General features: G+C 43.9%; 1 protein-coding gene across 1 annotated transcript in view; it reads right to left on the bottom strand.

Moving 5' to 3' along the window:
- P4HA2 (prolyl 4-hydroxylase subunit alpha 2) overlaps positions 1 to 16,536 on the bottom strand; it is a 97,580-nt gene extending 81,044 nt beyond the window's left edge. The window contains exon 1 of the mRNA XM_063120704.1: positions 16,492 to 16,536. The gene's annotated coding sequence lies outside the window, so the exon portion shown is untranslated. The remainder of the gene's footprint in view (positions 1 to 16,491) is intronic.
- Between the last annotated feature and the right edge of the window lie 335 nt (positions 16,537 to 16,871).

The raw sequence follows: 16,871 nt of genomic DNA, 5'->3' as shown, positions 1-16,871 counted from the left end.
GCAGACACACAGCAACACATGGGGAGGATAGGAACTCCCTCGAATATGCGCTCCTGTGCAGAGATATAGAATCATAGAATAGTAGAGTTGGAAGGGGCCTATAAGGCCATCAAGTCCAACCCCCTGCTCAATGCAGGAATCCACCCTAAAGCGTCCCTGACAGATGGTTGTCCAGCTGCCTCTTGAATGCCTCTAGTGTGGGAGAGACCACAACCTCCCTAGGTAACTGGTTCCATTGCCGTACTGCTCTAACAGTCAGGAAGTTTTTCCTGATGTCCAGCCGGAATCTGACTTCCTGTAACTTGAGTCCGTTATTCCGTGTCCTGCACTCTGGGAGGATCGAGAAGAGATCCTGGCCCTCCTCTGTGTGAAAACCTTTTAAGTATTTGAAGAGTGCTATCGTGTCTCCCCTCAATCTTCTCTTCTCCAGGCTAAACATGCCCAGTTGTTTCAGTCTCTCTTCATAGGGCATTGTTTCCAGACCCCTGATCATCCTGGTTGCCCTCCTCTGAACATGCTCCAGCTTGTCTGCGTCCTTCTTGAATTGTGGAGCCCAGAACTGGACACAACACTCTAGATGAGGCCTAACCAGGGCCGAATAGAGAGGAACCAGTACCTCACGTGATTTGGAAGCTATACTTCTATTAATGCAGCCCAAAATAGCATTGGCGTTTCTTGCAGCCATATCGCACTGTTGGCTCATATTCAGCTTGTGATCTACAACAATTCCAAGATCCTTCTCGTTTGTAGTTTTGCTGAGCCAAGTATCCCCCATCTTATAACTGTGCATTTGGTTTCTATTTCCTAGATGTATAACTTGGCATTTATCCCTATTAAATTTCATTCTGTTGTTTTCAGCCCAGCACTCCAACCTATCAAGATCACTTTGAAGTTTGTTTCTGTCTTCCAGGGTATTAGCTATCCCACCTGATTTTGTGTCATCTGCAAATGTATGTTTGTTTGTTTGTTTTAAAAAACCTCAGCAGTGAAATACGCCGATACCCAGGCACACACCCTTCACAGCTAATTGGCCGTTCACTGATCCCAGAACTCACAGCGAACAGCAGCAACCTCGCAAAGACCACACCACACATGTTCCTCGCAACGGATGCGAGAGAGCCAAAAATACTGTGACAAAAGTAATCAGCAATATTCCAGGAAAACGGAGAGGTGGAGCCAAGACTGTGATACAATGCTGGAATAAACAGCTGATGTCGACATCACAGTACACCACACTGCTCTTGGATTTTTTTTGTTCTTTTTCTCTTAGGGAAATAATACTCAGGTGCACTCAGCTTGGCAGATACTCTGGAGAAGGCTAACAATGTTCCAGTGAAGTGCTCAGGAACGAACTGCCTCCCCTTCTCCCAGGATTCCAGGTGGCCACAAACAGTGCCGTGAGCCTCTGTCTTTGCACCTGAGACAATTATCCCCAGCTCTGCTCTCTTATGCCATGCTGACATTAGTCTGGAGATGCACAGCCCTTCTTTCCTCTCACAATTATGGACTCTTTGCTAGTACATTAAAAGCGGCTTGCCTAAATGGAAGTAATTTGAACTCCTCTAGCACAGCTGCCCCCCCTAATAAAGAGTAATAAAAAATGATTCAACTTCTAAAGTAATTCACAGGTAACCTGAGAATTTTGTAAAGCTGAGTGACAAGTGCCATGAAGGGGTCTGCCAAGAGTAAAACCACAATAAACGATATAACAGAACGGCGGAATGAGCCAAAAGAATTCCGAAGGTGCATATATTAGATATAAAACCACGACAACCCATCTGAAGTGCTTGTTCTTGTTTCCTGGAGACATTACACACAGCTTGGCTAAGTGACTACGAAGGAATTTTCCAGTTCATACAGCAAACCCCCCCCTCCTCACGCGCTCCCTCACTTCAGGCTGGTGCCAAAGCAAAGAACATTATTTACTTCGTCCAGTGGTTTAAATCTTGCAGAGCGTTTGTCACTGTAGACACAGAGTTACGGGCATCCATATGCAGAAAGCTCTGAGTAAACACAAAAGATGGATTTCGTTGGGAAGACGGAAAACACCTGGCTGCAGAATTTTACATTGTTTGTGTCCATTCTTTCCACAGCTGCTCAACTTCAAACAGAGGCCAAAAAAAAAAAAAAGTATCACACCACCATGGCCAGATCTACACCAAGCAGGATATAACATTTTGTAAACGTTTTGAAAACTGTCTATGGAGTGTGTCCTGGGCCCCAACCATTGTCACTACTGTTTTAAACAGTTTTAAAGCACTACTGTAGATCCTGCCCAAGAATGAGGCTTCGTAAACAGGTCTGGAGATAAGGAGAGTATACAAACAAAGCCCTGCTCTCCCAAGAGCTGAGCTTCCATATATAAAAAAAGAAAGAAGGAATTGTATAGCTGTAACATGAATAAAATTAACCTGCTCAGTCAGACATAGAAGTGCAACACTTCCACCAGACAAGAAATGCTTTGAACTAGCAGATATTGAGTGGGGAGTGATTTTCAGAGCAATTATTTCGTTTTACATGCTACATTTCACTTATGTTCGCGAGGTGACAGAGAGGGAAATGTCATGTTCTGACATGCCAATCTCAAAAACCATTTTATGAAAAATATACTCCCTGTCGATCTAGCTAGTGCCAAATCAATTGTGAAACAGAGGCTGCTCGATATAGGCATGCAAGACCTTCAAAGTGCTTCTCGGGGTCCATGGTCCCCATAGTCCCTAGGCCTACCAGTCTCCTTTTGCAAAGACGGGATGCCCTACCTGCACTGGTTAACAATCCCCAAATACAGAAGAGCATTCTCACTAGCCAGACTTAACGTCCTTCCCTCTAAACTTTTAGATGGCAGATACAACAAAATCCCACGGCTCAACAGATGCTGTCCTTGTAACAATACTGCGGTGGAAACTGTATCACACGTGTTACTGTCCTGCAGATTTTATCAAGGGGCTAGGAATGATCTTCTGAACCCCATTTTACAACCTTTTCCTGGTCACCCAACTGAATTCTTAATTTCCCTATTACTTCAGAACACAGACAAATCAATCACCGAGCAAGTGGCCAAGTTTTTGAACTTGGCCATTTCTATTAGATCCTCTATGATTACTTGTCTTTTTAATAGCTAATTGTACGCTAAGTGTTTCTGTATGTAACTTTTGTTGGAATGGTCTATTGACTACAATAAATTGTTGTTGTTGTTGTTGATTGTGTGGGGGGGAGGTTTCCTCACATCATAAAATGGAATATACTCCCTGTCATTTAAATGCCCACAGACATTTGCTTGGCTGATGCCGTACTAAAAAAACTGCTTCCTCAGACTTGCATGAGCCTCTCACTCCCGAGAAGCCTTCCCCAACCTGGCGCCCTCCGGATGTGCTAAAACTACAACTCCCATAAGCCCCCAGCTGGCTATGCTTCGGGAAGGCTGCTCCAGAGGAATGTTTGTACATTCCTCAGGAGCTGTTGACAGTGGCAGCAGGAAGGTGAAGGTCTGCACCGTTCAAGAGAAACATAGCAAGGGAGCAGCGCTGGTATTCCACCACACCACACCACCACACCTGCAGTTTTTTGTTAGTTTTGCCAGCTGCCAAAATGTCTGACCCACTTAAGTGTCTATGTCCTGCAAGCCTCCAGATTCTCGGCCACATATTTATCGCCCTGCTCATTAAGGGCAAAACTAGACACTACATTAAACGTGTAGCGTCTTGGTAATCCTGACGTTTTCCTTCTCTACTGTAAGTGCGCAGAGGCCTGATCCAGATTGGGACCACCATGCATGATTTGAAAGGAGGGGATATACCTTACTAGCCAGCCACTTTCCACCCAAAATTTGACACACAGTCCCACACATAGGGCTAAAGAAAGTGGGGGTGGGGACATCCATTGGAACCAATAGAGGTTTCCCCCGCTTTCTTTAGCCCCCCTCAAGGGGGATTTAGGATGGGGAAGTGACTGTGTGGGAAGTTAACTCCCACACACTTGCGTGTGCCTGGTTCCAATCCAGATCAGGGCCCCCATGCGCCTTCAGTAGAATATGAAAAAAGCTATGATACGCTACACACTGTATAGTCTTTTTGAGTCAAAAATTAGAATCCCAGACAGCATTTAGTACTATGTCTCCATGTCTAACAAAAAGTCTGGCATTTGGGGCTACAGAAGAGCACCAAGGTCCCCACAATTACTTTGTTGTGAGCTATGTCCCAGAAAGTGGCAAATGCCATAGATTAGAACAGATTTAGGGCTGCCTTATATTTATTTATTATTGCATTATGCCCCGCCTTTTTTCCTCCAAGAAACTCAAGGCAGTGCATATAACCCTCCGCTTCCCTGTGAGGTAGGTTGGGCTGAGAGGATGTGACTGGTCCAAAGTCACCCAGTGGGCTTCCATGGCCAAGTGGGGACTAGAACCCGGATGTCCTGACTCCCAGTCCAACACTTTAGCCGCTATACCACACTGGCTCTTATATGTTAAAAAAAATTAAAGCAGAAATTAACATCTGTGCTGGGGAAAAATTTAAAATAACATATCAAGGTTGGTGGAAAATCCAGTCCTATGCCTATGATATGTTCTGAAATGAACTCTTTGTTTCTTTTTTGTACATGGTGATTAATATCCATGATTCTTGCTCAGAACTCCAACATTTGTTCCTACACAAGAGACTAATCTTGCCATATACAAACAAGTCATGTATGAAGAAGCCTCATTTGTTACGATGGCAGCTGAATGTTGTCATCTAGCTAAAATTTAGCTGCTAAAATCATCTTCTTGACATCATATCAGACAGAACATTTCTGAATAGCCACAGTAGAGGTTGCTAAAGGAAGGAATTCTGTTTTTCTTTGAATGCCGGTCTCCTGATCCCATGGGATATATTCTGCAGCAAGAGGGGGAGAGACTGCTCACAAGTCTGCAGACTGCTCCAGATCTCGACTTGCATAGAATTCCAAGGCCAAATTAATGTCTGAACAAGCCCACCACCGATGCACTGGTAATTTGTCATAAGCCAATTGCATCAATGCTGAATTACAAAGACCCCGTTCATACAACATGCTCAGCCACGGTTAAACTGCTAACCTTTTGCAGCAAATGGTTAGTGAGCGTTTTTAAACTGCGGTTATGTAGCCGCCATGGTGAGAAATGGTTCACACGACACACTAAGCCATAATGTTTAGCTTAAAATGCTTAACCACCATGGCTTAACGTGTCATCTGAACATGGTCAAACACAACTGAGGATCTGGGGATATTGACAAATATAAAAACAATATGCTGAAAATTCTGAAACTCCCCCTTACCAAAAATAGCTTGATACAACTTCTTGAATAAGGCAAATTTCTGATACAAACTGCAAATCTGAAGACCTAAACAGAACTATAAACTTACAGCCACCAAATGGAAGTCTGGGGAAAGAATCAAACTCTTTCGCTGTTACACATGTTTCTCCTTTAGGAGTCTTTTTGCTCCAATCCTACAAGACGTAGAACCGTAACCCAGTAATTTGATTAATGGAAATCATCAGAAGGAGCATCTTGGTTTCAAGAGGGCTGAGCGGAGAGATCAACAACAACAAGCCGGCTTCTGCCCTTTTAGGGAAATTTCAGAACAGACAATGAAATTGGAAGATAAAACATGAAAGCGTTCATTAACAACAGCATGTAATTTAGCTGTTACATTCAGTTATTCCTAATATATTCTGCCTGTGCTCCCTGCAGCCAGTAGACTAATACAAAGTGGAATAATCCTAATACGTTCTAGCTAATGTGGCTGAATGGGAGTGGTGCCAGGGCTGGACCACCACCGGAGTCCCACAGCCTGGAGGGCCCCAAATGCCATTGCCACATTTGTTGTTGTTAAAGTTTCGGAAGAGCCCGTCTCCCCCACCGGCCCTTTCTGCCTTCACTCTTTACCCGCTCGGTGCTTGCTGTCCTCCTGCTCACTCTCCTGCCCACCCAGACCAGGCAGCGGCACCTTTTCTCTGTCAATTTTTGGAAAGGGTTGAGGGCCCTGCGGAGCAAAGGCCCAGTCACACCCAGCTCTTCTCCAGAGTGCCTCAAGGTGGCCCCAGAAGCACTCTGGGAAAATCAAGATGCTGGACACACCTTCGCTCTGCAGCATACCCAAACACTTCTAAAAGAGAGAAAGGAAAGGTACCATCACCTGGCATGGGGTGGGGAGAGAGTGAGCGGGAGAGCGAGCATCAGAAAGGAGGGAAAAGAAGAGGAGAGAGAGAGAGAGAGAGAGACATCACTCCAGGGAGAGAGAAAGCACCTGGAGAGAAGAAACTGGGAGGGTTGAGTGCCCAGCAGCATGTGTGGCTCCCCAGAGGGCATCTTGCCCAAGGCCCGACTAACTCTGGTAGCACTACTGATCATTCTAGACTCTTTGTGTTATTATGTTCTTTACAGTAACAAATATTGGATGGGATCCTGCTTTTCTTCCATCAGTGGGAGCCTGCCCTAAGTAGAGTTCCACCCACAGGATGCTCCTTCCGCCATAATGAAGGGGTGGTGGTGGATTTCAACAATTTCCCCTTCAGTCCCCTTGTGCTCTGCGGAAATCTGTTCCAAAAAGCTGGGGGACCCTCTGAAACAATGGGACAAAGTTGCAGGGGAAAGGGAAATGGATGGAAATTGTGTCCCTCTCCACATGCACACTGGCAGAAGCCCTCACTTGCTACTGGTCCTATTCATCAATGAACAGAGCCTTTTCAGAAGCCTAGCTAAGATCCAAGCCACTGGGTTAAATCAGCAAATCAAAATCGAAGCAAATATATTCTCTCTTTCTCAAGTTAGCAGCATTACTTCATTTAGGTGTGTGTGTTTTTAATAGCCAAGAAAACACACACACACACACACACACACACACACACACACACACAGTCAGACAAAGATAAATTGCATTTCTAAATAAAGCACAATCCGGCCTAGAGCAAGAATTGCAATCATAATCATCCATCAACCTGCCACAGGAAAAAAAATGGTCTCTTTAAAAAAAATTGCACTATCTGTAACTGTATATTACCCAGAAGTTACTTGACACACACAATTAGCTAGAAAATATACCAGTGCAGGTTTCTTGTTGATCATTACAAAAAAGAGAGACTTTTAAGAAGCTATACAATTCCTAATGTCTTAGTTGCTTCAACAAACCACTGTGGGACACTTGTAAATGCCTAAGACAGGATCCTATCCTGTCAATAAAAATCACATGTTTATTATTCTGTCCAACAAGAGGCAGCAGTACATACACTTGTACAGTAACATTTGCATTGAAATGTGCATTGAAATGTGCAGTTTGTGTTATTTTTTTAAAAAAGAACAATAATACTTTAGACATAATATATAAATCAGTGTATCCTTTTGTACCAAACTCTAACCAAAACACCTTCAACCCACAAATACGTAGAACAGTTAGGGTGCAATCCTATGGTCCGTGGGAGGGTGTCCTGTTTTACAGGACTCCCTTTCACTGGTAGAGAGGGAGATCCAGCACTAGAGGTCTCCTTGTTTTAGCATTCTTGTTTCGCATCCCTATATACTAGGGGTGTGCACGGACCCCCCCGCTCCGCCCCGCGGGCCGATCCGAAAATTTTGGATCGGCCCACTCCGCTCCTCTTCGCCGCGGAGATCCGGCTCCGAATCGGAGCTCCGCAGTGGAGGGGAGTGGTACCAGGTAAGGCCGGAGAGGAGGGCAGGGGGGTTACCGGGCCCTGCTGCCGTCGCCGCCCATGTAAGGGACCAAGGGGGAGGGGGGACTTACCTGCCTCCGTCCGTGGTCCGTCGGCTTCTTCAATTGAGCCCGCGGTTCAGCCAGGAAGTCTGGGCCGCAAGTGCGGCCTAGACTTCCTGGTTGAACCGCGGGCTCAATTGAAGAAGCCGAGGGACTGCGGACGGAGGCAGGTAAGGGAGAGGAGGGAGGGGGGTTTACCAGGCCCTGCCGCTGTCGCCGCATGGGCGACAGCGACAGGGCCCGGTAAACCCCACTTACCTTTCCGGCTGAGCTCCGGATCGAGGAGAAGGATCCGCCTTCATCTCGATCCTCTTCGCCACGCTCCGCCGGCCCCCCAACCCTCTTCACCTCCGCCTTAAGGGGAGGCGAAGCACCCCGCTCCGCTTCTAATTCGCCGGTCCAATTAGAAGCGGAGCACATCCCTACTATATACTGTTTTAGGTCTTTCTTACTATATGGGTGAGAACTTCAGGGCCAGACTCCAAATCCAGCCCTCCTGGTTTTCGAGATGGCCCTCACCACCTATTGTTTGGTGTCTCACAACTTTCGTGGAGTGCTTTCCCCATCCTAAAAGGTGGAAATGCCTCTCCTAAGGCTTAATTACTGGCAGTAAGAGCTTTAATCTACAATATGCTATTTATTTAGGGTGACCCTATGGAAAAGAGGACAGGGCTCCTGTATCTTTAACAGTTGCATTGAAAGGGGAATTTCAGCAGGTGTCCTTTGTATGCATGCACCACCTGGTGAAATTCCCTCTTCAACACAACAGTAAAAGCTGCAGGAGCCCTGCCCTCTTGACTAGATACAAAAGAGGGCATTGCTCCTGCAGCTTTAATTGTTGTGATGAAGAGGGAATTTCACCAGGTGCTGCATGCATACAAAGGACACCTGCTGAAAATCCCCTTTCAATGCAAGTGTTAAGGATACAGGAGCCCTGTCCTCTTTTCCATAGGGTCACCTTAATTTTTTAATTATTATTATTTTCGCTTCACCCTCTTTTGCCTTTGTCAAGTGGAACTTACCGCTCAGGCTGAGAGGTTTTCTGCACCCCTCTACTACTAGTTAAATTATATGCTCTTGAGTCCAGCATTTAATTACAGAGGGGGTCCAGACCCCTTACCTTCTGTGATTCCCCCATACTAATGGTTTTAGAAAAGATACTGGAGGACATGATTTGGCTAAAATCGAGTAACAGAGCTTGTGGATTTTATTAAGGTCCCAATAAATTTTCACCCTTAATTCAAGTGCTGTTCAGGTCTGAGATTCATTTTAACCCGTTTTTGCAGCTAAAGCCTGAAGGATTTATCTACTGCTTTAACAAACTTGCTATTTCTACCTAAAAACAACATCTAAATAAAACTTCTCAATGCATCTAAACTTAAACCGTATTATGACAGTTTAACCAATCCTTATTTAGATTAATGCTTTTCCCCAACTCATACATGATGTGTAGAATTTTTTTCAGGGGTGTGGTCCTGTACTGAACCCATGAGGACATGTCTCCTATATAAACAGCAATTTGAGGTTAGACTCTGCACAGGCATTGAAGTGGGCACTTTCGATTTCATGTATGGAAGCAGTGAAGAGAAACAGAAACATTCTAAACCCACATCACGGTTCATTAATTCATGATTTCCCCCCTTCTTTAATGAAAAGGGCTTTGCATTTTCAGAGACCAAAACCTATTAAATACAAAACATGTGCCTCTCCTGTTAAACCCTTGGCTCCAGTTACGTGGCTGAGCCTATATATGCTTACTCAGAAGTAAATCCAAGTGTGTTCATTAAGAATTACTCCCATGTAAGTATGTGTAGGACTGAAAACTAGGAACATTTAATTGAAGAGTGCAAGTGACAACATTTAAACACAACATACATTATAAGGACTGAAATTAGTATTGCATGAGAAAGTTATATTCTGCAGAAAACAATAGCAATAATAAAAAACACTGTCCATATTGACCAGAATCTAAAGAAGTGTGAAATTAGTTCAGTGAGCCCAGGGGACTTGGTGTATATATGTGTGTGTGTGTGTGTGTGTGTGTGCTTATTTTAAATCACAAGACTATTTTTATTGGCGTAGTTTACAGTACACAGCAGAACCTCACCTATTCGGAGAAGATTCAACCTTGCCCACTGAAAATGAAGCTATACATTCCTAATAAAGTCTCAAAGCACTTTCAGAGATCCCGGTTACATCACCAGTGCCAGTCAACACAAGAACAATCTGTTTTGGCATTCCTTTACATTTTTTATTATTGATTTTATTTTATTTGTACTATGCCTTTCCACCAAAAAATAGCACTCAAGACAGCTTACAATCACTAATAAAACTTGATAAAAACCAATAAGCAAATACATTAAATACAATTAAAAGCACAGCAATAACGGAGTAAAAACAGCATCCAACTCTACAGAACCACTTACACACCAAAGGTCCTCTTGAATAAAGTGGTATTTTTTTTCTGCTAGGGAAAGGACAGCAGAGAAGGAATGAACCTAGCCTCCCACAGCAGGGAGTTCCACAACTAGGGAGCAGCCACCAAGAAGGCCCTCTTTCGTGTTGCCACCAAATGTGCCTCTGAAGGTGGTAGTCTCAAAAAGAAAAAGGGAAAAAAGGCCACTCCCAAAGATCTTAAGAACTGGCCCAGCTCATATGGGAGAAGTTGTCTTTCAGGTAGTCTAGTCCCAAGCCAAATAGCACTTTGAATACTGCCCAGAAACAAACTGGTACTCAGTGAAGCTGCTGTAGCAAGGGACTCGTAGGCTCCTGTAACTAGTCCCAGTCAATAGCTTGGCTGCTGCATTCTAAACTAGCTGGAGTTTCTGAACAATTTTCGAAGGCAGCCCCTTGTAGAGCACATAACAGTAGTCCAAATGGGATGTAACTAAGGCATGCATGACTGGGGCCAGATCAGACATCTGTAGGAACAGGAGCAGTTGGGGCACTAGCCTCAGCTGAGCAAATGCACTCCTGGCCACCAATGAAACGTCAGCATCCAGGTTCAAGGCTGAGCCCAGTAGTACACCCAAACTATTATTGTGATATCTACTCAGGAAAAATATCCATCACTGAGTCCATCTACCTTGCAATTACTGTATCGGATTAATATCTCTGAAATTTCTGATTTGAAGCCTTCCAATCACAGAGAAATTACAGAAAATACGACAGACCAGTCCAAATATGGAGTCACCCACAATCTGGCCTATGAGCATTATCAGACGGGGGGAAATCGTGTTTCCTTACCGGCGCTTTCTCCCCCACTTCTGTCCCATGATACTTCCTCTTTCTTCACACAGAAAAGAAGTAAACAATGACCACGTGGTGCATTCGGTGGCCATTTGTATCACGCCACTTTTCCTGCACACTGCAGGAAATGACAGCACATTCCGTTTCAAAAAAATAATAATCAGATTTAAAGGGGTCTATTTTGGGATGGAAGGAAGGCAAGAAGGAGCGGGAGGTGTATAGGAGGCGGACATCGTTGTCAAAAGGACTCGCGAACATCCGTAAGTGGGGAGTAACGAGTGTGCGATAAAACACTCATCTGATTATGGTCTTTGTTTCTCCAGAAGAATATAGACTCATAATTATGAAAGCTTTTTCTGGTCCAACATAATGTGCTGATTAAAGCACTCCAGTTGCCTTAGCATATTACTAACAAGCAAACTACTATTATATTAAACAAACTACTATCTCAGTTAATGCCCAACTTAGCACCCCAGACTGCTTTCTCATTGTTGTATAATACATTAACAGTACAAATCTACGTAAGTTTGCATGGAAGTACGTTCCGCTTTGTTCCATGAGCCTTATTCCCAGGTAAGTGTGCATAGAACTGCATATTGTATTTGAAAACACCAAATATTAGAAATCGAGAATAAATATTTCAGATTCCCAGGCCTTGTTTAAATTATATTTCCTCCACCAGACATATCTGAGGAAAGACTGGAAGCAGGCCCTGAACCCGGAGAGCCTGCATTTATTTAATGCTAACCCCTGTGAGATTAAATCCTCCTTTCTTACAGGATCCCACATTCCAAGAAATGCAGCATCTCCCACTTCTGGAATTTCTTTGTCCTTGTATCAAGGGGAGTGGGATGGGGTAGGGGTGCAGGAAAAGATGTTTGTGACCCTAAGGCTACAATATCAGGGGAATACCACCTCAGTCATCAAAATGGATGCTAGATTCTTAAAAATACAAATGCTCTAACGTCTTTGGGGTCCATAACCCCTTTAGCAACGTACTGGCAATACTTGCTAACACACTCATCTCTTGAAGCCAAGAGCTTTCATACTAAACATCCCTCTTTTTCCCAGAGATAACTGCCTTCCAGCTGGCTCCTCTCTTCAGAGTTCAGCATTACACCCGCAAAGCGTTCCCTCCACATGCCTGCATCACCACCTTCCTTGCCAAGTGCTTAATGTGCATCTGCAAATAATTAAACAGCTAAATGCTAAACAATCATTAAATTCTTCATGTATGATGTTTTTTCTTTTCTTTTCCATAACATCATATGAGGACGTGGTGCCTCACATGCTGCTGTTAGCACAGAAACCAGTCGGGTCCTTATTCCAACGATGTTAGTAATCTTGTGACTATGTAGTTATGTAACCTTAAGGAATCAGTTCCCAAAGGCTCCTTTAAGTTACAACAGACACTGCATTTCTTCAGCAGTTAAAACACACGCACACAGTTTTAAAAAAACCTTTACGCTGGCACCTTTAAATTCAGCTGCTCAAGTCTTTCTTATCCTCAGATAAGGGTCCCAGGATATAGATGCAAATAATAATTTCTCAAACCAAACACGAAGAACAGATCTGTCTTGTCCGATTCATATGCTTTACTTTCTCTATCTGGAGGTAGCCAAAACTTTAGAATACCAGACATATAACTGCCTTTTGCTGTTCACAGCCTAGAATTTTAACATGCAACATCCCTTCAGATAAATCTGAAAAAAGCCTTGGAATATTAAAAGATTTTCTCAAGAAAAACATATTGGAAATCACTAAAAACCCAGGTCTAAAATATTTGGAAGTCCCAGATGAAATAAGTGTGGTTAAGATCATAGCTTAAGTATTCTGAAACATTTAACTTAAAATTATGGAATGTTGTCCTTTCCTATTAGGTCAGCCTCCCCCAACCTATTGTTCTACAAATGTGTTTGAGTACAATTCCCATCATCCCCAAGCCAGCATGACCACACCAACTGGGAATGATATGGGTTATAGTCCAACATATCCGAAGTGTATCACATTGGAGAAGCCTTTATGAGGATATCAACAACAGACAACCCAGATGACTCAAAGAACAAATCAACAAAACAGAGACACATTATGATGCACATACAAAAGAAATGATCACCTCACCTAAAATAAGAGAGCCTTGGATTTTTATTTATTTATTAGCCATAGTTGAGTTGCTACCTAGGGATGATAAAAGGGACAGATTAACGAGACAATTTTGCCAGATGGAAGGGTAAACATTACAAGCATTGAGTGTTCTTCCGTAGGGGGAAAGCACGTTTTCCTGCTGAAAGGTTAGGAAACTAATTTAGGGACCTTTCTAGCTGAACCATCTCCTTGACACGCTAGTTTTCTACACGCAGTATTGCACGGAGTTTGTCACTACTGACTGTGGGCTGGCTATTCAGTTGTTCCTTGACTGGCTACTTTTACTGGCCACCCCATCAACCCCAATGGTACGGAATAAGGTAACATCATGCTCCAAAGCCTGTATTTTCATAATATTCAGTTACGCATGCTCAAGTCATAAGAGATCACACACAGGAAACCTGCGGGCGGCACACAGCCCTCGGCTGCTCTCTTTGCGGCCCACCAGAGGCTCAGGGTGCCCCACCCATTTTTCCCAGCCACCCAGCGGATAAGCCATTATCTGGGGAATGAGGAACAGATCACTGCTTTCCTGCTAAAGCAGCAGGAAAACAGCAATCTGGATTGGATTTGCTTTGGGTGGGGAGCGAGAATTTAACCTTGCTCCCTTCACAGTGATTCCGATGCACAGATCACTGCTTCCTTGCAGCTAATAGATCCTTAGACATAGGTGGATGTGTGCCCTAAACCACTGTACAGAGAAAACCATTTCTAAATAAGTTCATAATCCATCTACTCTATCCCTTGCAATGATGTAATCCTTCCTGAAGATGACTCAGGAAACCGAAAAGATTTCAGCAGAGTGTAGTATATGCTCTGTCCCAGCCTTACCTTTCTCCATATATATGTACTCCCTCCAGTAACCACTCTAGTCTCTGCTAGAAAATTGGAGGTGTGCCAATACACAGATTGTGTGAAAGGCTCTGGGCACTGTCAGAGTTTAAATTCTCTGGTAGGGACTAGAGTGGTAATATTCTCTTAATAGTCTTGTTAAAGATTAAGGAAGTCTGTCCATGTCTGTCAGACCTCCATCATTTATCCTTACAGATGTCTAGTGACTAATCCACACCAGCCATTTATCCCGGGGTCAGCTCGAGGTCGTTCCTGTATGTCCAAATGACACACAGCTGATCCCGGGGTGAACCAGGGATGACTTCCCAGTTGTCCCGGGATAAACAGCACTGTACTTATCCCGATTTTTTCCACGGCCCCAGGACAACCCTGAGATCCGCAGGTGGTGTGCTGCTCGCTTCTGGGTCCTCCCTCCTCCCCACGAGTAGTGGGACTGAGCAACCAGGCATGGAGCTGTGGGGGGACGGGACTCCATGCCCATCAGGGGTGAGCACTGTACCCATCCTAGGAATGGCTGTCGGCATTTTCCAGTGCCAAGTTTTTCAATTATTATTTTTTTAAAAAAAAACCTCAGTGTGCTGGATTGGGGCTCTGCAATTGCAAAAAGTTGCCCCGGAGCGTGCACCTCTTCAGTTCCTGAGCCATGGGGGCGTCCCAGAAGCAGTAAAGCCCGAGATCCTCCCCCCTCATAAGGCCTCAAGGTGTAGATGAGGCCTAGGTTTCTCATTGTGAATTTGAGATGCAAAAAACTATACTACATGGCTGCAAACTAATGATCTGTAAGTGTGTAGAAAACTTCAAAAGTAATAATACAATATATCCTATAAGCATGAATCATGTTGAGTATATGTACTCATTTCACTGGCATTACTGATTAGAAGCAGGAAAGCAAAAGTCTTGATTAATCTTAATAATTCAGACAGAAGTATAAAACTGTACTCATCCATGCAAATGCTCTTCCCACAAATTGCACAAATCAAAGAGTTCAAACAAGGTTAAGAACCAAGCCTGCAGACACATTACCCAAATGAAGTTTGGGTTAAATAGAAAAGTTGAAGCTCCATTATAGAGACCAGAGCATGAGCTAGAAGTCTCCGATTCAAATCTCAACTTAGCTGTGAACTTGGGCAAGCCACTGCCTCTGATTTTCAGTTCCTCATTTATAATATGGCCATAGCAATACTGGTCTATCTTACAAAGCTGTTGTTGTAAGGATAACTAGGACAGGAATCCTATGCACACTTGCTTGGGTAGAAGCCCCATTGAACACAATGGGACACACTTTCAAGTAAACATAGGCCTTATCTACACCAGCCATTTATTCCATGATAATATCGAAGTCATGCCTAGCAGGCCACATGACACACAGTTGATCCCGCAATGATTGTGGGTCCACTCCTCAGTTACACAGGAATAGCGCTGACTGGATTTGTCACAGTTTTTTACAGCTATCTCGCTGCAATCCCGAAGTCGTCCCCCACCCCCTTCACAAAGCTGTTGCTGTTCAGCACAAGTTCCCGGCTTGACGAACAGCCAACCCGCTGTCAGGGGCATGTCCAGAGGTTTCAGAGGTGAGCAGGAGTGGACAGTCTGCCATTTTCAGCACATTTTTTGATTGGTTGTCGCCGGGTTGTGGCACTGACCGTGTGCATTTTTTTTTTAACACCAACATAACTCTGCGCAGCATCACAGAATCACTGGACCTCCTATCCACCCCATGCATAGCTGTGATTTTGCAGTTGTGCACATCCCTCCTGATTCATATATATATATATATATATCCCCATAGCTGCGTATCCCTGCCCACTTCTCCCAATCGATGTGCGGAAGCATCGTCAGGGGACAGACAACCTCCCACAATGGCTCTCCTTTACTTGCGGGAAACTTCCCCCGCATGTGCCCCACAATCGACGATCGCGGAAGAGGGAAAACTCGCAACCACCCTCCTCCCTTGTGAAAGGGAGGTAGATATAGATTAGGCCATACATAAGATTGGGTCGCCAGACAGTGTGAACCACTGGAGGGACGGAGAGGGGGACACTGTAAGCATACTACACTTTAGCGTTACTATTATTTGACAAGTTCAGAAATGGCCCTCTGCTGCTCAAATAACAGTTGTGATTACTTATTATTCAGAGAGGCTTGGAGTGTGGCAACGAGGGATAGGGCCTTTTCGGTGGTGGCCCCCAGACTGTGGAATGATCTCCCTGATGAGGCTCGCCTGGCACCAACACTACTATCTTTCCGGCGCCAGGTTAAGACTTCCCTCTTTGCCCGGGCATATGGTGGCACATCCTAATTACCCACATGTTTAGTTTTAAATTGGTTTTTAATGCTCTATGTGTGTATGTACTGTGTTTTAGAGTTTTAAATTTTGTATTCTTGTTTTTATCTCAATTTTAGAATTTCTGTAAACTGCCCAGAGAGCCCTGGCTATGGGAGCGGTATATAAGTATAATAAATAAATAAATAAATATTTGGCAAGATCTGCTTGAAGAAATTATGCCACTAATCACATACCTCCTGAAAATTATTGCCAATTCTTTTGCACAGTTGACTAATTTCTTTCTAATGTATCTGTAAAACAAAAGAAAGACTTCTTTGATGTAAACACGAAGTATCAATGCCTTGGAAGAAATCTCAAGCTTTTCTCTTCCTAAAGAGTACAAATCTCTGCAGGAGAGATAGCAAATGGATGACCAGAAGGTTCCCAGTACTATCCAAATGTGTGGAAAATCGCTGCTCACTTCTGATAAATGAAATAAATGCTCTTGGAGTGCTGATATTATGAAGGGAGTGTGAGGTGAATACTCACAGATTAAACTCTAGTAACAATACACTGGTTCACATTTGCAATTCAATGTATCTAGAACAAGTAGTAAGCAGAAGTTGCCATCCTT

This window comes from Elgaria multicarinata, chromosome 3, assembly GCF_023053635.1.
Source record: "Elgaria multicarinata webbii isolate HBS135686 ecotype San Diego chromosome 3, rElgMul1.1.pri, whole genome shotgun sequence".
NCBI lineage: Eukaryota > Metazoa > Chordata > Lepidosauria > Squamata > Anguidae > Elgaria > Elgaria multicarinata.
This window is presented reverse-complemented; position numbering and strand designations above follow the sequence as displayed.